This window comes from Xenopus laevis, chromosome 4S (genome assembly GCF_017654675.1).
Source record: "Xenopus laevis strain J_2021 chromosome 4S, Xenopus_laevis_v10.1, whole genome shotgun sequence".
Taxonomy (NCBI): domain Eukaryota; kingdom Metazoa; phylum Chordata; class Amphibia; order Anura; family Pipidae; genus Xenopus; species Xenopus laevis.
This window is the reverse complement of record NC_054378.1, coordinates 14,439,957-14,459,346: the sequence shown is the minus strand read 5'-3', so window position 1 is coordinate 14,459,346 and position 19,390 is coordinate 14,439,957. Positions and strand designations below refer to the sequence as shown.

At 40.9% G+C, this 19,390-nt stretch overlaps 1 protein-coding gene across 6 annotated transcripts in view; it reads right to left on the bottom strand.

Moving 5' to 3' along the window:
- The window catches only part of LOC108715243 (diacylglycerol kinase zeta), a 104,427-nt gene that overhangs the window by 47,029 nt on the left and 38,008 nt on the right, over positions 1-19,390 (bottom strand). For 2 of the 6 annotated variants that reach the window (XM_018260217.2, XM_018260218.2), the window contains exon 1: positions 6,257-6,358. The exons of 3 other annotated variants lie outside the window; for them this stretch is intronic. The gene's annotated coding sequence lies outside the window, so the exon portion shown is untranslated. Of the gene's footprint in view, positions 1-6,256; positions 6,360-19,390 lie in introns of those variants that run through there. One more of the 6 variants, XM_018260219.2, reaches the window with a different exon arrangement.

Sequence of the window (19,390 nt, the reverse complement as noted above, 5' to 3'; positions counted from 1 at the left end):
TAACAGTGGGATAATAGTCTCTGGGAAGGGAGTGTGACTGTGGGATAGCAGGTATAGTAGGGAGAGATGGTGCCTATAGTAACAGTGGGATAATAGTCTCAGGGAAGGGAGTGTGGCTGTGGGATAGCAGGTATAGAAGGGAGAGATGGTGCCTATAGTAACAGTGGGATAATAGTCTCTGGGAAGGGAGTGTGACTGTGGGATAGCAGGTATAGTAGGGAGAGATGGTGCCTATAGTAACAGTGGGATAATAGTCTCTGGGAAGGGAGTGTGACTGTGGGATAGCAGGTATAGTAGGGAGAGATGGTGCCTATAGTAGCAGTGGGTTAATAGGATAGCAGGTATAGTAGGGAAAGATGGTGCCTATAGTAGCAGTGGGGATAGTCTCTTGTAAGGGAGTGTGACTGTGGGATAGCAGGTATAGTAGGGAGAGATGGTGCCTATAGTAACAGTGGATAATAGTCTCTGGGAAGGGAGTGTGACTGTGGGGTAGCAGGTATAGTAGGGAGAGATGGTGCCTATAGTAACAGTGGGATAATAGTCTCTTGGAAGGGAGTGTGACTGTGGGATAGCAGGTATAGTAGGGAGAGATGGTGCCTATAGTAACAGTGGGATAATAGTCTCTGGGAAGGGAGTGTGACTGTGGGATAGCAGGTATAGTAGGGAGAGATGGTGCCTATAGTAACAGTGGATAATAGTCTCTGGGAAGGGAGTGTGACTGTGGGATAGCAGGTATAGTAGGGAGAGATGGTGCCTATAGTAACAGTGGATAATAGTCTCTGGGAAGGGAGTGTGGCTGTGGGATAGCAGGTATAGTAGGGAGAGATGGTGCCTATAGTAACAGTGGGATAATAGTCTCTGGGAAGGGACTGTGGCTGTGGGATAGCAGGTATAGTAGGGAGAGATGGTGCCTATAGTAACAGTGGATAATAGTCTCTGGGAAGGGAGTGTGACTGTGGGATAGCAGGTATAGTAGGGAGAGATGGTGCCTATAGTAATAGTGGGATAATAGTCTCTGGGAAGAGAGTGTGACAGTGGGATAGCAGGTATAGTAGGGAGAGATGGTGCCTATAGTAACAGTGGGATAATAGTCTCTGGGAAGGGACTGTGGCTGTGGGATAGCAGGTATAGTAGGGAGAGATGGTGTCTATAGTAACAGTGGGTTAATAGGATAGCAGGTATAGTAGGGAAAGATGGTGCCTATAGTAGCAGTGGGGATAGTCTCTTGTAAGGGAGTGTGACTGTGGGATAGCAGATATAGTAGGGAGAGATGGTGCCTATAGTAACAGTGGATAATAGTCTCTGGGAAGGGAGTGTGACTGTGGGATAGCAGGTATAGTAGGGAGAGATGGTGCCTATAGTAACAGTGGGATAATAGTCTCTGGGAAGGGAGTGTGAATGTGGGATAGCAGGTATAGTAGGGAGAGATGGTGCCTATAGTAACAGTGGGATAATAGTCTCTGGGAAGGGAGTGTGACTGTGGGATAACAGGTATAGTAGGGAGAGATGGTGCCTATAGTTATAGTGGGATAATAGTCTCTGGGAAGGGAGTGTGACTGTGGGATAACAGGTATAGTAGGGAGAGATGGTGCCTATAGTTATAGTGGGATAATAGTCTCTGGGAAGGGAGTGGTGGATAGCAAGTATAATAGGTTGAGATTTTTATGGTCCTTAGCATGCACAGGGTCTTTATAGACCTTTCTGAATGGCAATTGTTTAGTGGAGGAGTACCGGTTGAAAAATACATTCCACTTAGTAATGTGAGGTAGAACCTGGCCATAACTAGACCGCAGGATTAATTATAGCAGCTCACAGCCATAGGAGGGAAGCTGATGAGTCCCTATTAGCCGGATCACAATAGAGGCCTATGCAGACCTGCTGTCAGAAGTCCAGAATTACTGACCAGTGCAGTGAAGGTCTGGCAAAGTTTAAACCTGCCCAAAAGACATGTGGTTGATCTCCAGACGGACATTGATTGGTCAGGCTGTCATGTTGGCCCTGTCATGTTGGCCGATGTCTAATATGAAGGCAGTTATCTTGTTATGTACATAATACACACAGGGGTTAATAAGCCAGACATTTTAAGAAGGTTTAAAGCAGGGCTAACAAAATAGACTCAGGCGGTTATTAATAGAGGGCAGGCAACGTTCCCCATTCAGCTATTAATAGCACCGGTGCTGCACTAACACACTAATGTGAATTTACACGCTGGGGAACACAGGGCACAGGTGATGGTATATCTACACAATGCTCCCCGTGTATCAGCACCCAGCAAACCCACACACAACGGATAATGTTGTTTTGTTAATAGCACAAGCTGCACTTGCCATGCAGAATATAAAAATCTATACAAAGTATATTTAGATAAACACGTATTATTTTTAGAGCGTATAGAAGAAACGCCAAATATATTAGCAGTAAAGATACTGAAATAGGTTTTCCCTACAATACAGTGGAGGGGAGCACTCTGAACACTACCTCTTGTGACCATGCTTTATATATAATGATTGATCAAGCACAAAGCTCTCACATCTTTATATTTAAAAATAAATCAAGGTTTATTGTCTTAAACTTTCAGACAGGCTTTGTGTCCTTCTTCAAGATTTTAACGAATTTGAGGCAACGAATATCGATTGATTTTTTAGTGTGTGTGTGTGTGTGTGTGTGTGTGTGTGTGTGTGTGTGTGTGTGTGTGTGTGTGTGTGTGTGTGTGTGTGTGTGTGTGTGTGTGTGTGTGTGTGTGTGTGTGTGTGTGTGTGTGTGTGTGTGTGTGTGTGTGTGTGTGTGTGTGTGTGTGTGTGTGTGTGTGTGTGTGTGTGTGTGTGTGTGTGTGTGTGTGTGTGAAATACAGCATACTGAAATATATGTGGCGTTTCATGTTCCCTTTCATGTTTATGTCTGAGAAAGGGACGCGAGTCCCGAAATATAACACAAGACCAGTTATCCAGAATGCTTAGGATCTGGGAGTTTTCGGATAACAAATCTTTTCAGAATTTAGATTTTCATACCTTAAAGGGGTGGTTCACCTTCCAAACACTTTTTTCAGTTGTTTTTTTCAGTTGACTGTTCCTCAGAAATAAAGACTACAATTTATTTTCCATTATTTATTTTTTTACTGTTTTTCCAAAATAGAAGTATAAAGTTGAATGTTCGTGTTTCTGGTGTTTGAGTCTGGCAGCTCAGCAATTCAGGTGCAGACTCTGAACTGTTACAATTTCGCAACATTTAGTTGATCCATTTCTCAGCATCATCTCTGGACTATTAGCAACTATTGTATCAATTCTAACAGCGGCCTGTAATGAAACCCAGAGATTCTGCTAAGAAATGTATCAACTAAATGTTTCAATTCAGAACAGTTTACAGGGTCGGCGTCCCCCCTCCCAGAACTGCTTTAGCATTTGATATGTGACACTTTCCACTTCAATAATAGAAAAAACGGTGACACATAGCAAATAGAAAATAATTGGAAAAAGTTGTTATTTCTGGTGGTGTCTGAAAACAGCTAGTTGTTTGAAGGTGAACCACCCCTTTAAGTGTATTAGAAAATCATGTAAACATTAAATAAACCCAATAGGCTGGTTTTGCTTCCAATAAGGGTAAATTTATCTTAGTTGGGATCAAGTACAAGCTACGGTTTTATTATTACAGAGAAAAGGGAAATTGTTTTTAAAAACTTTAATTATTTAGATAAAATGAAGCCTAAGGGAGACTGCCTTTACATAATTGGGATCTTTCTGTAAAGGATGTCTCCAATAGACTCCATTGTAATCAAATCAACATTTTTTAAAATAATTTCCCTTTTCTCTTTAATAATAAAACAGTAGCTTGTACTTGATCCCAACTACGATATAATTAATCCTTATTGGAAGCAAAACAAGCCTATTGGGTTTATTTAATGTTTACATGCTTTTCTAGTAGACTCAAGGTATGAAGATCTAAATTACAGAAGAATTTATACAGAAGAACCCCCATTTTATGTCTTTCAGGGGACCAGAATAAAATGGTGTCAAATCCAGGAAAATGTAAAATCAGGGAAATGTACTATGCATAATGCGCGCACGCACGCACGCACAAAACTAGGGGTAGGCAGAGAAGGGACGTGACTAGGGCGCAAAGCTAGGGGGGGGCCCCAGGCATGTACCTGCTCTGACGCTTACCCCATTGTCCGGTCCCGTCTCTCCCCTGGCACGCATATATTTTTGGAATTGCGCTTCTGCGCATGTGCACACAAAGTTTCACACATGCGCGCCAGAGCACAGTTTCGCACATGCGCACTCAGCCGGCACCGTACCCGGCCAGGTTGCCTAGGGCGCCTGGCTGGGTTGGACTGGCTCTGCATATACACACACACACACACACACACACACATATAAAGATTATTGACCAGTAACATTGGAGTGCTTATCTTCCTTATCGCTATATATATATATATATATATATATATATATATATATATATATATACACACACACACACACATACACAGTATACGCACACACACATATATGTATAAGTGTATATAAATATATATATATATATATATATATATACATACATATATATATATATATATATATATATATACACACACACACATACATATGTATATATGCATGTATGTATGTGTATGTGTATATATATATATATATATATATATATATATATATATATATACATACATACATACACACACATGTATATATGTATATATGCTTGTATGTGTATGTGTGTGTGTATATATATATATATATATATATATATATATATATATATATATATATATATATATATATATATATATATATATATATATATATATATATATATAAAAATAACGACATTGATGATTAAGGGAATGCTTTCCCGAAACGCGTAAGGCAATATTGTTACCCATGATACAATGAACCTCTTTATATTTATCCGGAGTGCCGTCTGAACTACTTCTTTGAGTGTGTGTGTGTATATATATATATATATATATATATATATATATATATATATATATATATATATATATATATATATATATATATATATATATATATATATATATATATATATATATATATAAAATATTATATATATATATAGCAAATCGAAGGACCCGCACTCACAGGAGTGAAACTTTACTTTATTTCAGAGCAAAAGACTGACGTTTCGAAGTGCCAAATAAACAGTAGACCCAGGCACACTAATGACTTTATCGTGAGTGCCGGTACTGCTGTGGGAAAAAAAAATAAAAATCTATATATATCTATATCTATATCTAATTTATATATCTATATATGTATCTATATCTATATCTCTGTATGTATGTATGTGTGCATGTATGTATGTATGCATGTAACACGAGATAGGTGCACTCAGATAGCCATGGTGATTGCCTAGGTGCTGGAACAAAAATTCATATCTATAAAGCAAAAAAATTTCCGCACACATAGGTCTTGATAAGTGAAAAAAAGCTGGTAGATTTATTGCAACGTTTCGGCTTACAAACTCAAGCCGTCATCAGGAAGGGATGACGGCTTGAGTATATATATATCTATATATCTATATATCTATATATCTATATATCTATATATCTATACTAAGAGAGAAAATAAGACCATGTGTGAAAGAGTTAAACAGTCTATATGAATAGTTCACTGGCAATGCTGGCACATTCGTTGTTTTTACAGCAGGTATACACACGCACATTTATGTAATTGTATATGTGTATATTACTAAACATGATCTGTTTATAATCTGAATATACTCGCGCCTGATAAACAATATACGCATCCCTTTGATACATATAATAATTGCACAAGTAGCTGGACATTAGCTATTTAAAAGATATGGTCAGTAATGTGCATATATTATAAATGCACAACACACGCACATAAATATTCTATTACTTGTAAGTCTATACCCACTGGCAGTTGTATAAACAGTGTATATACACAGTACGCACGCACCACCACTTCACACTTGCACTTGTGATGTGCAACTGCAACAATGCTTGTTTTGTTTTTTGTTTTTTAAATGCTCCCACGCCTCTTTAGAAGCCCGTCCCGTGCTGGAGATGTGCAGAATATTGCTCCAAATACATACAAGGTATAAGGCTGTGCTAGCCCTGAGCCATCCCACAACATAACAGGAACCCAGTGAGACCCTTGCCCCCCCCATCACACAAGAGACAGAACCCCCCCCCCCCACACACACACACACAAACAATTACACAAGAGACAGACATGAGAGGAATAAAGTGTGTGACCTGATCGGCGTTGCAGGAGACTCCAGCCAAGGGAAACTGAGCCCACTGTGCAAGGAGACACACAGCAGTATCAACTTCAAGGAAGCCAAGCGTGCGAGAGAGTGTGTAGTGAGCGCCCTGCATGTGTGCCCCAGCCTATCAGTGACAAGGAGAGGTGTGTGAGCCTATCAGAGGGCTAAGGAGAGGTGTGTGAGCTTCCCATGTGGCCATGGGAGTAGCATGACAAGTGCCAGGAGAGATGTTCCAACCTTTTAGTGGGTTAATAAAAGGTGTGAGGCTGTCAGTGTATGAGGATGAGTCAATCCCACAGTGTGATGGGCTGCTTGTGTCTTCTCAAGTGCAACAAGTGTGTGTGTGTGTATGTGTGTGTGTGTGTGTGTGTGTGTGTGTGTGTTGCACATTGGGTTAACTCATAAGGGGAACCGACTGTTATTATGTCGCTACACATACTGGCATTACATTGGCATGAATGCTCACAGAAAGGCTGAGCGTTGTGCTGGAGGATGCTGGGGATTGTAGTTCTATGACCTGTATTAAAGAGATACTGACACCAGAAATTTATCTACCATCAAATTGACTTTGCATGCTTCTTATAATTTTGCCATAAAGTATTTGCCCGATGCTTTTACATTACCTGTCTGATGCCCCATGTTCGTGTATGAAGGGGCTGCCATATTTGTGCAGCAGGAGTCCGTTAGCATTAGAAACTCTAATGGACAGGCTGAGATGGGACAGTCAGGTTGGTAAAACAGTCAGGTTTAGGAACTTCAACTAACAATTATTTATAAAAACAGACCTCTCAGCAAAAAACCTATAGGTAACTTTTAGGGGCACATTTACTAAGGGTCGAATTTAGAAGTGAAAAAAACCCATCGAATTGCAATAGTTCGACATTCAAGTCAAAGTTTTTTTGATCGGATATGGCTATATTCGATACCCGTAAAATCGTTTGATCGATCGATTAAATCCTTCGATTCGAACGATTTAATCGAACGATCGACCGATTTTTAAAAAAAAAAAAAAAAAAAAACACTTAGACTTCTAAAAACGTAGCCAAATTTTGGCTAAAGGTTCTAGGAGGTCCCCATAGGCTAACATAGCAATTCGGCAAGTTTAAGGAGGCGAAGTGTTGAAGTTTTTTAAAGAGACAGTACTTCGATTTTCGAATGGTCGAATATTCCAAGTTTTTCAATTCGAATCGAAGTCGAAGTCAAATTTGGCCTATTCGATGGTCGTAGTACCAAAAAATTACTTCGAAATTCAAAGTTTTTGAATTAGAAAATTCACTTTGAATTCACTTCGACCATTAGTAAATGTGCCCCTCAATGTACACTCATATTTTAAAAAGTAGCTTTTTAGTGTCAGTATCACTTTAAGGCTTCAGCCTCATTCTTTCTATATCTCGTTGCCGCCTAGCCTTGCATTACATTATTCCCAGTGTAAATTCAGTGCGAGGGAATTAAAGAGTCAACAGATGGAGGTTGTTTTGAGGCTCTTTATCACCTGCAACTGTATCATAATCCCATATCATGAGACTAAAGGGGGCAGGGCCTGATGCAACTGTGGGTGTGGCCAGCCAAAACCAGCGACATAAATGGCACTCTCCATAGCAGAGTTAACTCCAATGTATTCTCAAAGCTTCTTACAGAGGGATACCCTGAATCTAGTCCATCATAGGGATTTCCCTGCACCCAGGACAACGCTGCAGGGAAATTCTGAGAGTATGGTGCCCCTTTAAATAAATTAGAAACAAAGGGGGTAATTTATCAACAATGGGCAAATTGGCACACGGGCAGTAACCAATCAAATTTTTGCTTTCATTTTTCTATCTGCAGCTGGCTGAAAAATTCAGCCGCTGATAGGTTGCTATGGGTTATGCCCATGTGCCAATATGCCTAATGTTAATAAATGAGTGTTGGCTCGTAATTGAGGAATTTGAGCGCAGCCCCAGCAACATGTAAATAAATGCCAGGCGCAAGTCTGGCCACATGTGGGCAGGAGGCACCAGTCTGGTGAGGGGGGAGGAAAATGAAATACACCTGTCTGGTTCTACTGAGCAGCTCTCTGGATATTACAGAATAAATAATATAACCCCCAACGGGAGGTTTTCATGGCCAATAGCAATGGCACATGGGATGTATTTAGAAAGACTTAAAGGAAAACCCCCACATTTTTAATCGATGACCCCAAACATGGCAGCATGTCCTCAATTTTATTGCTATCTTCGCATAAAGGTCCAGGGGCCCGAATGTCAGCTCTTGAAGAGTTGAGCAGCAGGGATGGAGGCAGCCATCTTTGGTCATGTGACAGTCAGTGTCTTTTCCCATTGCAGCAATCAGCAGGGAAGCAAAGATGAGATTGTGTGCCTGGGAACCGCTGGTGTGTGTATGTACGTGTGTTTGCATGTCACACATGATGCGTTAGCAATGTGTATGGAACGGAGGAGGCTGGCGCCGACAGTTAGAAATATGGAATGTACAGGAATGTGGGAACTGTCATACTAGCGAAGGGATTAATGCAGTGTGTACGTGCTCTGGCTTTCACACTGCTCCCATCACAGACCTCATTTCCCCGGAGGAGACACTTGGCTGTGTGTTCAATGAGAAAACTAAGTGAAAATGTGCAGACTTTTAACAGAACATTGTGTTTTTAAATATATTTATTTTTATACACATTAGTAACAATGGACTGTCACATGATACTGAAAACGGTTCTGTTTCTTAGCGGAAAGCAGGGCCAGAGACAGGGGGGAAAAAAATTGGGGCCCTTGGCAATGCAGGAAAAGAAAAAAAAGTTCAAAATTTGTTGGGGGTGTCAAATATTATTATCAAATTTGATCACAATAAGCTCCAACAGACTGTCAGTGAGGCTGCAACTGATCAGATCAGGTGACCCTGCCCTTTCATCTTTCAATAAGAGACTGAAGAGCTGATTTAAAGGGAAAGGGACAGCATCACCATTTCATTTGGTTTTCTTAATACAGTAAAACATTAAAATAAGGTACAGCTATGGGATCCATTATCCGGAAACCTGTTATCCAGAAAGTTCTGAATTACGGGAAGGTTGCCTCCCATAAACGCCATTATAATGAAATAATTCAAATTTTTAAAAATGATTCATTTTTTCTTTGTAATAATGAAACAGTACTTTATACTTGATCCCAACTAAGATATAATAAATCCTTATTGGAAGCAAAAAAGAGTCTATTGGGTTTATTTAAAGGGCATGTAAAGGCAAAAATATAAAATCCCATTTTTACTTTCTTTAATGAAAAATACACCTATCTTCAATGTACTTTAATTAAATAATGTGTACCGTTTTTATTAGAAACCTGACTGTATGCAGTAAAATTCTCCCTTCATTTACTGCTGTGGATAGGAATTGTCAGACGGTCCCTAACTGCTCTGCAGGGAAACAATCAATCATACTTATGAACTGCAGGGGGAGCCCTCTCCTTACTTCCCAGCCATGCAGAACTCAAGCAGCTTTGTTTGTTTCCCTGTAGAGCAGTCGTCGACTGTGTAGAGATTTGTACTGTATTTTATTTTTGCCTTTACATCCTCTTTAGGGTAGGACTCCACGAGTGATTTTGTCGCGATCAGACGCACTGCGACAAAACGCATGCGACAAAAACAAGGTAAGAGATAGAATTTTCGCATGGTGTCGCAGCGTTGATCTGACGCGATACGAGTGTCGGATGCTGCGTGCTTCGTCTGTATCCGCTGCATCACCATGCGACAATTCTATCTCTTACTTTATTTTTGTCGCATGTGTTTTGTCACAGCACGACAGATCGCGACAAAATCGCTCGTGGAGTCCTACCCTGACGGTTTCCAACTCCAGCTGCAGGGACAAAGGGCATGGAGCCAGATTTAAACTGATAAACTGGGATTCTATTTGGAGGATTAATTTGCTGCAGCCACTGGAGTTGGAGAAAGTTTGTATTAAACAATACAAAACTATAAAATCCACATAAGATTAAATGACCCGGTGCAGTCTGCCTATTCTGATTATTAATCAGTCTTGTTGTATCGGCTTCTGGAAGATATTATTTGACTTGTGCTGTTTTGATCATTTATGACGATCCCTAAGCAGCCCAGACCACACTGAGCATGTGCACAGTCTTGGTCTTGCAAAGATGTTTCACAAAGTTACAAGATGGTGACCCCCTGTGGCCAACTTTGAAAGCATAAATTATTTGTTTGACTAGGCTTGTGGTGCAGTAAGTTCATGTTTATGTTTAGTATACAAAATACAGCATTTCTAGCCTTTCCCCTTTAATGATTTTCTTGTAGACTTAAGATATGAAGATCCAAATTACGGAAAGATCCGTTATCCAGAAAACCCCAGGTCCTGAGCATTCTGGATAACAGGTCCTATACCTGTATTATGCAAGTACTTTTTCATTAGATGTGTGAAAGGGGTTGTGCATATGGGGGCACTTTGTGCATCAGTTGGACAAGGAGAGAGAAAGAGGGAGGCTGCCAGTTCTGCAGCCAAGAGTCACAAGGCGTTTAAGTCCTAGTTTGGTGTTTGTGTTTTGCAAAGGATCCCTGGCTCCCGCTAGGCTGCCTGACAGAGGAGATGGTTTGGCAGGGCGAAGAACTTCAGAAAAAGGAAATATTATTGGAAGAGAATCCTGGATTCTAAATTCAGGGCACGCCCGTGATTGGAATAACTCCCATCACCCTCCGTACGTGCAAGTGCATTTCTAGAGCAGAGATATGGAAAGCGAAAATGAAGGTGCACAGCCAAGTGTGCTCCTTTATTCTCAGCACTATTTACCCTTTAGCATCTACTACCCCCCCCCCTACACTTTTTCGAGCAGCCCCCACAAACACCCAGAGGCTGAAACTGCAAGGTGTGAGTCACATGCTAGAAGAAGAAAAAAGCGAGCAGGGTAAAGCCGCAGCTAGACCTGGGGGGAGAACTTTGAGAAATCAGATGATTTTTAGGTGAAAATAATGTTTTTTACAGCAATGCTTAAAGGGGTGGTTCACCTTCAAAGTAACTTTTAGTATGTTATAGAACGACCAATTTTAAGCAACTTTTCAATTGGTCTTCATTATTTTTTTTTTTTTATAGTTATTTGTCTTTTTCTTCAGATTCTTTGCAGCTTTTAAATGGGCGTTGCTGACTCCTAAAAAAACAAATTCCCTGTAAGGCTATTGTTATTGCTACTTTTCATTACTGATCCTTCTATTCTATTATTCATATTCCAGTCTCTTATTCAAATCAATGCATGGTTGCTAGGGTAATTTGGGCCCTAGTTACAGATTGCTTAAAAGAGCTGTAGAATAAAAAGATAAATTACTCAAAAACCTTCAATAATAAAAAATTAAACCAAATTGCAAATTATCTCAGAATATCAACCTCTACATCATACTAAAAGTTATCTCAAAGATGAACAACCGCTTTAAAGGGGTTGTACACCTTTGAATTCACTTTTAGAATGATGTAGAGGTTGATATTCGGAGACAAATTGCAATTGGTTTTCATTTTTTATTATCTGTCGCTTGTGAGTTATTTAGCTTTTTAGCCAGCACCTGTCCAGCAATCTGATTGCTATGGTCCAAATTCCCCTAGCAACCATGCACTGATTTGAATTAGAGGCTGGAATTTAAATAGGAGAAGCCTGAATAGATATACAAGCAATAAAAAGCAGCAACAACAATAAATTTGTAGCCCCATTGTTTTTTAGATGGGGTCAGTGACCCCCATCAAAAAGCTGGGGGCGAGTCAGAAGAAGAAGGAAAATAATTCAAAAACTATAAAAAATAAATAGCGAAGACCAACTGAAAAGTTGTTCCGAATTAGCCATTCTATAACATACTAGAAAGTTACCTTAAAGGTGAACCACCCCAATACATAAATCAATTATACTATACATATAATCATGTGTACAGGTATGGGATCTGTTAACCAGAATGCTTGGGGCCTATGACAGAGAAAAAGGAAATCCTTTTTAAAATGTTGGATTATTTGTATAACATGGAGTCTATGGGAGATGGCCTTTCTATAATTCGGAGCTTTCCCACACCTGTATATATCATGGGTTGAGTGCAGAAGACCTCTTATATTTGTGTGTGTGTGTGTGTGTGCGTGCGTGCGTGCACACACACACACACACACACACGTATATGTGTATATACATATATATATATTTTTTATTTTTTAATACTTTGTTACAATATGGCACAGGTAAACATAAGTGCTTGAAGGCACCTGTCCAAGTCCAAAGCAAGGGAAGCTGTATGGGTCAGCGCCATCCTGCAAGAGCATTTAACCCTGAAAGTGCCAGCAAGCCTGCAGCAGAGGCAGAAAAGGGGATTAGTGCTGGTGCAGGATTATAGGTCAGTTGCTCTTCTGAGGGCAGTTTGCAATTATTTGGATCTAATACATGCAGCCTGCACAGCTTTTTACTCCGGATATCTTTCTATTCAGGCCTCTCCTGTTCACCTTCCGGTCTCCCATTCAACTCACTGCCTAGTTGCTAGGGTAAAATAGACCCCAGCAACCTGTCAAGTGCTGAAAATCTAAACTGGAGAGCTGAATCAATAGAAACACACAAAAATGTAAAAAGAATGAAGATCAACTGAAGATCACAGAGCACGTCATCAAAAAAAAAAAAAGTGACATCTGCCCCTTTAAAAGAGGGAGAGCCAAAATGGCAGATAAACTTTAGAGAGAGGGCAATGCTCAACGCAAGAGGTGTATAAAAAAATAAAGGTCACCTCTTGCAGAATGAGGGGGGTAAGTATCAGGACAGTAACCAAAAAAGAGAGGGGGGGGAATGAAAGAGTGAGTGTGAGAAAGTCAAAATGAAAGTGAGAGACACAAGCTCTATAGCGAGGGGAAGACAGAAAGAGACAGCTATTATATAACCCGTTGAAAAACAGAAGTAGCAAAAGAAAGAAAATCAGTACAGGTATGGGATCCATTATCCGGAAACCATTATCTGGAAAGCTCTCAATTATGGAAAGGCAGTCTCCCATAGACTCCATTTTATCCATTAAATAATCCAAAGGGATTTCTCTGCAATAACAGAACAGTAGCTGGTACTTGATCCCAACTATCATATAATCAATCCTTATTGGAAGCAAAACCAGCCTTATTTACTGTTTACATGATTTTCTAATCACGGAAAGATTCATTATCCGGAAAACCCCAGGTCACAAGCATTCTGGATAACAGGTCCCATACCTGTAGCACATGAGACCTAGGGCCGCCAGAGAATCAGACATCCAGGAGCCACTCTCACAGCAATTAGATGAGACCATGACAAATGCTATAGAGGTTATATAGTGTTATGGAGGATATAGGATAAAGTGCATGGGAACTGTCCCAGACTAGAGGATTCTCTTGTAATCCGTCAAGCCGATCCAACCCTGCAGAGAGAACTTCTCTGGCCATGGACAAAAGAAGAATAGCATTCTACCAAATGGTGCACTAGACAGCAAGGAACAGGAACACCGTACAGTAATGAAACTATAATGTAGTGTTGTGAAGCACTGGTAAAACTGGTGTGTTTGCTTCAGTAATTCTATTATAGTTTATAAAAACAAGCTGCTGTGTAGCCATGGGGCAGCTATTCAAAGCTCAAAATGGAGAAAAGGCACAGGATACACAGCAGATAGATAAGCTCTGTAGTGTACAATGTGATTCTTCAGAAATTATCTGTTATCTACTGTGTATCCTGTGCTTGAATGGCTGCCCCCACATGGCTACACAGCAGCTTGTTTATATAAACTATAGTAGTACTTATCTGTTATCTACTGTGTATTCTGTGCTTGAATGGCTGCCCCCATGGCTACACAGCAGCTCGTTTATATAAACTATAGTAGTACTTATCTGTTATCTACTGTGTATCCTATGCTTGAATGGCTGCCCCCATGGCTACACAGCAGCTCGTTTATATAAACTATAGTAGTACTTATCTGTTATCCTGTGTTTGAATGGCTGCCCCAACGGCTACACATCAGCTTGTTTTTATAAATTATAGCAGTCTTTCTCAAACAAACACACCAGTTTTACCAGTGCAGGGCAACAGTACATTTTATTGTCATTACTATAAAGCACTTCCATTTTTTGGGGTTCCTTTAAAGGTTCCACCCCTTTAATAAAAAAGTGGCCAAGAGGTTAACAAAAAGGACATGCTTCATGCTTGCTTAATAAGGTGGACCAGACTGGGTTTCTCCATTCATCCCCCCAAACCCCCAGACCAACAATCCGATTGCAACAAGAAGTTATATAGCGATATGAAAGTCATAGGAGTAGAGAGTGGCACCAGGTCAGGTGCAAGACATGGACTAGACACTGACTTGTCTCAGGGATACTTCAGAATGGACTTACTGCCTCTTGTTTCCTGAAAATAACTGAATAAAAGACATTTGAAAGAGGTCTATAGACAGGCAGGCTGAAAGAGAGAAGGCAGATAGGGGCAGCAGCCTAAATAATGCGTACAAAGGCCCCACAGATGATTATGCAAGCAACACAAACATCATTTGCACCTATGACGCCACTTTCATAAGGTCGTATAACCTACGAAGTGCTGCACTCTGTTTTTAGCCCACAACTCACAGCACCAGTGCTCACACACAAGATCAGGAGCGGCCCCTGCTGACCAGATAAGGAACTGCACCCACGCAGGCAGCTGTTGTCTTTACAAAGACATAAAGGATCATTTACGTCCATCAAGTGAAAAGAGCATAGTACAATTTAATGCAACTGTGCTTGAACAATTGGACATAAGTTCAGTTTCAGGGACATAATTCCCTTATAGTATTTATAGCGGTTTAATTATTTGCCTTTCTATCCGACTCTTTTCCCGCTTTCAAATAGGGGTCACTGACCCTCGTCTAAAAAACAAATGCTCTGTAATGGTTATTGATATTTTTTATTAGTCTTCTGTCAATTCAGACCCTTTCCTATTGATATTCCAGTTTCTTATTCATATTAGTGCATGATTACTATGGTCATTTGGACCCTAGCAACCAGAGAGCTTAAACAATCTGGAGAGCGGCTGAATTAAAAGCTAAATAAATATGCAGGTTGTGGTTTGGAGTCTCAAAAACTGGTTCTGTGCAGGACTGTAAACTAAGGCTCAGCACAGAATTAAGCTACAAAGGCTATACTTTATTATATGGGGCTCTGTACCAGCACAAGATCCATAAGCAGATAAGACGCCCCAGTAGCTCCCTATATTGCTTTCTTCTGATGTCCATAGAACATGCTCTGGGCTGCAATCACTTACCTGAGCTGAGGGACCCACTCACAATAGTTTACATTACCTGGCAGCATAGAAACAAGTTCATTCTGCATCAGAATTCATTCATAATAATCATTGTAGCATTGGCTTCTATGACCACAACCCTCAGCTCAGCTTCCCAACAGCAACAGTAGCCCAGAGCCCACTGAGCATGTGCAGTGCCACTGACAAACAAAAGAGGCTTAATAAGATGGGGAGCTGCTGGGGGCAACTGTGGAGGGCTGGATCATTACTGTTCTAGGGCTGCTGAACTTCTAGGTTGGTAAAATGAATTTAGTATATGAAATACAGCATTTCTAGTAGAGTCCTGCAGTGGGTTGGGTACCCATGGGTTACACACAAAAACCTGCGGTACCTTGCGGGTTGCAGGTAGAAGTTTCGGGAGCGGGTATAGACGCGGGTCGGCGGTCTTCTCAATAGCGAGTTTTACTCCTTTTTTTCTGATCACACCTACTTTCAATGATGTCACTTCCTGTTTTACTCCTTTTTTTCTGATCACGCCAACTTCCAATGAAGTCACTTGCGGTTTACAATGCAGTTCCTGTTCCTTATCGCGGATCAGATTGCGGATAAGGTACTTGCGGGTAAGTATGCAGGTTGCGAGTTAAGGTTTAATAAATTGGTTCCACGCAGGACTCTAATTTCTAGCAATATGATTTTATTTAGGCTTTAGTTCTCCTTATAACAGAAGCATACAAAGGATTTCTTTAAAGTAAGGGCAGTTAAAGGAGAATTTAACTCCCCATATAATAAAACACTCCCTCCTACCCTACATAGTCCCCGCTCCCTGCCCCCGCTCGCACAGGAGATAACTAAAGTAATTGCCCCTAATCCTGTAATTACCCCTCGTTGTAGAGTAAGCGGAGCTCACGGGCGCAATCTTCTTCTCTTTGGTAATCTTCGGGTCTTCTTCCTTCCCTTCGGCTATTTCCATCACTTTCAGTGTCCGCAACCAGAAGATTGCTTCAACTGCACATGCGCCGATACGGCGCTTACTTTCCGAAGATTACCGAAGAGAAGAAGATGGTGTCCGTGAGCTCCGCTGCGCTTACTCTGCAAAGAGGGATAATTACAGGATTAGCGGAGTTATAACCTTTGCGGGCAGAAGCATGGAGGGGGGGGGACTATGTAGAGTAGGGTGGAGTGGGTTTTATTATAGGGGGGATTGAATTCTCCTTTAAAACATGTGTTTTCCAGGGAAGCTGGGTGTCATTGGTTAGATGGATTTCCAGCAAGATGCTGGTTGCAAATCCCGCCATTCTATTTCTGTGAATGAACACAAAGACAATCGTACAAAGATGAAGCTGCCTACGTATAACAATAATATAGTGCCTGCAATTAACTGGGACGCCTCTGGGTGAGCACCCTGGCAGGACGCAACATACCTTCAATAGCCACAAACTGACGTCAGTTTTAGTCATCGTGCATTAGCAAAAGAAAATAGTAACGACATAAAAGAGCAGTTGTTTTGTTCTGAAAAGAAGGTTGTTTGCTGTATGAACTCAGCAAAATGTTTATAAAGATTTTTCTCTCCCCCTTCCTTACAAGCTGTGCCGATTGCCTTCAGCATCTCTCCTGTAATTGTGTTGCTTTGTGTAGAATATTACAGCTCAAGCCATAGGGCCACAGATAATTACACAGATTGCAGTGGAGACAATTCATCCCACTTGCTCCTACACTATTCCCTTTCACTCACACGGGACGTACTGTATATAAACCTGAGCAGGAGAAGCCATTATCTGACTGAATTCCATATAAGACGACACATTTATAAATATAACCGTGTTTGATACAGTATAAAATTCATATATACCCATACAGGACTGCATACTGTATATACTAAACTACAAGTCCCAGCATACAAGAACCACTATATTTACACATTGCTGTAAGTCACCCTGCTATAGTTCCAGGGGTACCCAGGGCACAAATAAGCACTCACCCAAAATCTCCCCCTAACTGGCCTTCAGGCTGGGCCCCCTTAGCTCATAACAAGGTTACAGATATATAGAAACATTGGGGTAACAGTCACCCTGCTATAGTTCCAGGGGTACCCAGGGCACAAATAAGCACTCACCTCAAATCTCCCCCTAACTGGCCTTCAGGCTGGGCCCCCTTAGCTCATTAAAAGGTTACAGATATTCAGAAACTTTGGGGTAACAGTCACCCTGCTATAGTTCCAGGGGTACCCAGGGCACAAATAAGCACTCACCCCAAATCTCCTCCTAACTGACCTTCAGACTGGGCCCCCTTAGCTCATAACAATGTTACAGATATATATATAGAATCATTGCAGTAAAAGTCACCCTGCTATAGTATTATAACAAAATAGAGGGTAATATACCACATGTGTAAAGTTCAGAGATATAAATACATATATTAATATAGGTGTATTGTTTTCTGCAGGGAATAACACTCCTTTGTAAAACATGTGAACCATTTCTTAAAAAAATAATCAGCATCTGCACCATGAAGTTTAATATATCTGCCAATGAGGCAGCTAATTCAGCATCTTCACTACTGTCACTGCAAACATTTGTTTCAATGTGTTTTATTTGCTGAAGGTAAAGCTTTTTCTAGTCATGGCATGTCCTTGAGTCAACAGAAAATTAAATAGTTCCCCTTTATTTAGATTTGAATGGAAATGTCACGCTTCAAGGGCAGTTAAATGTCCCTGGCAATTTTTTCCCCTTTAGCCCCAATGAAAAGACCTGGTTCTCTCCTCATTGTACCTGGCCCCATTCACATTAGCCCTTTAAAGGATAAGTAAACCTTAAAAATCAGTGAATGTAAAATTGATGAGAATGCTATTCTAAGCACTTGACCAAGTAGTCAAGGAAGTTGTCAGGAAAAAGAAAGAGGCTGCTCCAGGACTGGACAGGGATTCAAAATAGGCCCTGGCATTCCTCGTACACAGAGGCCCAAACAGCCCCCAGCAGCCCTCTTAGTAGTCATTTTCTATGGCATTTTACAGCAGCCCCTCTGGCATTTGTCAAAACCCACAGATTTCTAGTCTGGGTCTGGGCTGCTCTGATGTTCTTCTGAAACCTTTCTGAAATCTTTCCTAACCAGAATAACATCAAACCAGCTTTCTCCTGACAACTTCCTTGATCCTTTAATATCTTGGAATTAAAGAAAAAAGGAATGTACATTTGCAAAAGTGCTTAGAAGAACACCCTCATCAATTTTACAGTCACTTATTTTTAAGGTTTACTTATCCTTTAAAGAATCTCCCCCTGGAAATTAGATCCAACTTCCTTCCTATTTTTCCTTAGGTAAAGCCCTCCGATCCAGTACTTCTCAAGCCTTTTGGCTAAGATCAAGTGTAGTTGTTAGGCACCCCAAGCGATTGTATTAACTTACCTGAAACCCAGGCCGGTGCTCCTATCAGCAGAAAACTGCACCGGCCCGGGGTTATACCAGCGAGCACCAAGGAGCGATCCTCTTCTGGCTTCTTCTTGCTTCAAATTTCACAGGGCAAACACATGCGCAGGTAAACGAAATAGCCGACTTTCTAGTTAAAGTTCGCCGTTTCGTTTTACTGGGCATGCACAGCCGAGTGAAGAAATCGGAAGGCGGAAAGAAGTGCTCCGTGGTGCTCACTGGTATTACCCTGTGCAGTTTTCTGCTGATAGGAGCACCGGCCTGGGGTTTCAGGTAAGTCATTAAAAATCACTTGTGGTGCCTAACATTTGGCAACCACAAGTGCAGGATGACTTGTCTTCTCCTTTAAGGTGAAGTAGCACCGTAGCACTTTGTGTGACACAGGCACTTCGGGGATGAAGCACTTTCGAGCTTCAATAAAGACCGATTCTGTTCTTTCTACTCCTGGGCTGTTCTCTTTCCTGCTGGCTGGACAAAGAGGA